This window comes from Engraulis encrasicolus, chromosome 1 (assembly GCF_034702125.1).
Source record: "Engraulis encrasicolus isolate BLACKSEA-1 chromosome 1, IST_EnEncr_1.0, whole genome shotgun sequence".
Taxonomy (NCBI): domain Eukaryota; kingdom Metazoa; phylum Chordata; class Actinopteri; order Clupeiformes; family Engraulidae; genus Engraulis; species Engraulis encrasicolus.
Genome location: NC_085857.1, coordinates 46,029,467 through 46,032,986, shown reverse-complemented (window position 1 = coordinate 46,032,986; position 3,520 = coordinate 46,029,467). Strand labels below are relative to the sequence as shown.

General features: G+C 39.7%; 1 long non-coding RNA gene across 1 annotated transcript; it reads right to left on the bottom strand.

Annotated features, from left to right (window-relative positions):
• Positions 1-2,290: 2,290 nt before the first annotated feature.
• LOC134436597 (uncharacterized) lies at positions 2,291-3,060 on the bottom strand. Its single transcript, XR_010032239.1, has 3 exons — positions 3,003-3,060; positions 2,732-2,914; positions 2,291-2,593 (listed from the first exon to the last, which is right to left on the bottom strand). It is a non-coding gene; the product is annotated as an uncharacterized LOC134436597 (long non-coding RNA).
• Between the last annotated feature and the right edge of the window lie 460 nt (positions 3,061-3,520).

The following is a 3,520-nucleotide window of genomic DNA, read 5'->3' as shown; positions in this document are numbered from 1 at the left end:
TAACCAACACAAAAAATGAGTCTACAGTATCTTATCTATCTATCTATCTATCTATCTATCTATCTATCTATCTATCTATCTATCTATCTATCTGAAAAGGTCAGAGTTCAAGGAAATGGGAACACCCCCTGATGAAACAGATGACGTGCATTCATTCACGTTTTGTTTACATTTTGGGGAGCTGGATTAGCCAGGAATGATAACTGCACTGAGCTAGCCAATAACGCTTGCTTGGACTAAACATTGATTCTACACCAAAATATTCTATGGATATAAGACAGGACAAGAAAGACTGACTGATGTAAACTTCTCCAAACTATCTGCACGAAAGGTAAGACATCCTATCTCTGTAGGCTATAGCGATTGGTTGAAGCTAGAAAACGTCAGTGTCTGAGGTGTCAGTGGAAGTTAGCGATCAAAGTTGTCAACTTGACATCTGTGGCAAAGATTCACAGTGGTATTATTTTATTCTGAACGTGGCATGTAACACTCAAATCCCTGTAATCACAACCCAACTTGAGAAGATCATCTTCCAGCACTTGCGATGACTTTGTTGTCAAATTGAAATCCCTAGGCTACTCTGCGCTGTTGACACTAAGCCCATACGACTTTGTTGCTGACGACCAACGTTGACGGAACCATGTGAGCGAGAACTTGTTGTCACGATGTGGGTGTTATTAAATACAGCGCATTTGCAGTCGGCCACAAATATGAACGAGACGATGAGCTCGCACCGGTTTGCTCTACTAACACACCACGTGTGAGGAGGGCGGGGACAGGCACTAAGGAGGAGCTGAAGTGGGGACCTGCGCAAAACTTGTGTAGAGGTGTGAGACAAGACCCATATACACACGTGAGTGAGTTGTTGACCAACCAGTTCATGGGCGCGTGACCTCGGAGGCAGTCCGCCGACGAGCGTTGAAGGGGATAAGCAACTGCAGAGGTTGCAAGATCTGACTGCAGCCGCATTCATCCCGCGATAGTTTTACACCATGTGACATGTCACCTCGTCAACGCAACGTCGACGAAATTTCGAAGTTTGACAGGAAATCTAACCGTCATGCAGCATTTTCCATCCAGGGTGCATTGCTGTCTAAATGCGCATACATGCGTTGACACATCTCGAATGCACCTACTTACACTGTAGCTTGTGTCATGGGGTAATTTCGGAGCCTGTAATATTTTTATTCTTATGTGCAGCATGGAAAAAGTAGCAATTATCTATCAAGTGGTTTGATGTTGTAGTGAATAGACAAGTGTTGTTCTGCAGATGAGCAGAAACCTCTGCTGAAATTGCGGTAGGCTCTATGTAGTAGCTTCCCTACTAACAATTTTCCTTTCCGAGAATGTTCCTGGAACATGAGACGTTGGTTTTTTTCCCGGTTATTTTACGTTGTTTTTTTGGGTCTGTTATGGTTATAATTTGGTTAACAGGAATGTTTCTTTTTTGTTCCCTGAACGTTTTTTTGTATGGTTCCCGGTCGGTTCATCTACGTTTTTTCACCGTTCCTTTATTCGTGTTCATGTTGGTTTTCAAAAGGTTCCCCTACAACATAATAGTAACCTTCTTGCATAGGCTATTTCCCATTAGGCCTACAAGCTGCAGACATATGACAACATAATGGGAAATGCCCATAATGTTGTCATATTTCTGTAGTTTGTAGGTCTAATTCATTATTAAAGTGTTGAATGCATTTGAAATGACAAGGCAAATGTTGAAGGATGATGATGTTTAATAGGAAAATATCAGGAATACAACATAGGTAAGAGGGTAACAGTGCAACATTACAATGATTTTTTTTATAATAAAATGCAAACAAGGCAAAAAAAACAAAAAAAACAAACAAACAACAAAAGCAAACAATGTAAAATGCACAAAATAAGAATGAAGATGGCAAAAATGGATGTGAGTGCATATAATGTGTTTCCAGTCTTGAGGCTGAGGGAATGCCTAATTGACAAATATCAGGAATTCAACATGGGTGAGAACAGTGCAACATTATATTACAATTTCATCATAAAATGCCTTCAAGGCTCAAAGTAAAATAAATAAATAAATAAATAAAAACTATAAATAAAATACAGAAAATAAAAATGTTGGTGTGTGTTTTCAGTCTTGAGGACCAGCTGACCTAAAAAGAATAAGAAACAAAAAGTTTAAACCAACTTAGTAGCCTACCAATGTTTCATTTAATTAGCTTATTGTGACTATTCATTGATTGATAAAAGACACACTGAAGTTTAATTTACCATCTGTGTAGTCCACATTTCAGTGCATGCCCAATGCTATTCTCAATATTCGCTTCCTGCAGGACAGAGAAGTTCTGCGTGTAGGTCTCTGCAAATGGATGTAAAGAAAGGTGGGACATTTAAATCTGAATCAAACTTGGCATAACACAGATTTACACAGATATTTTTTACGGAGAATATACCTGCTAATCTTACCTGTTATAACTTTGCAAAGGGTCAGGTTCTGGAATGCATGCACGTTCTATTCCTCCTCAGGCTGTAATGTCCCAGGACATGGTGTGTGGGTAGCCACCCACGGCGGACAGCAGCTGCCGTATTCGCCCATCCCAGGCTTTCCCAAGGTCTACAAAAATTAAAGCAGATGATGAAAATGAAATATGAAAACTAATATGGAAAACATTATGTGGTCTATCTTCATTAGCCAAACCAGTACATTATATACAGCAACACATAATTCACATAATTATGCCAAAATAATTACCATTTGGTTTCTCATTTCTGGTTGAGCCAGGCTTCTGGCTAGCTCCACCAGCTTATGCTCTCTGCTGCACTGGACCAACAGCAGGTCGTGGCATGTTCAAAGCCATGGCAGCCTTCAAAGTCATGGACTTCCTCTCCATAACCTCCATCTTCCTTGTCATTGGCCCCATGTGCTCTTCCATGGCTACATTTGTGATATAATTCATTTTAGTGTAGGAACATAATATACACGTCATACTGTATGTGAATATGTGTGTAGTAGGCCTACTTACCATGTACTTTATGAATTCTGTTATCCTCAAAAGGGTCTTCTTGTGTTCCTCCAGGACTACAGGTGGAATTGAGATGAAATTCATTTTAGTTCAAAACACTTTTGCTATATGGACATCAACAAGTACACGGAGCGCATACACTTTATAACAACAGCAATACCAGAAGCCCCCTCCTCTTAACCATTCCAGATGTTTTTGAATGGATGATGCTTGTGCCTCAAATCTTCCGAATGGCTGGGTGCTGTTCCATGAGTTAGGGAGGGAGTGGCAGCTTCACAGCTGTGAGGCATTGACATATCTGGATAGAAAGATGACACTAATGTCATTCCTTTAATAGTGGGCTTCTTATGCATATAATTTCAAAACATAAACCCATGTTAACACATCAAATAACTGAAAAAACGTACATGATGGTGGTGGAGGTGTAGAGTTAGGGCTGAACGATTATGGAAAAAAATCATAATCACGATTATATTGGTCAAAATCGTAATCACGAATATTAATCACGATTATTGTTT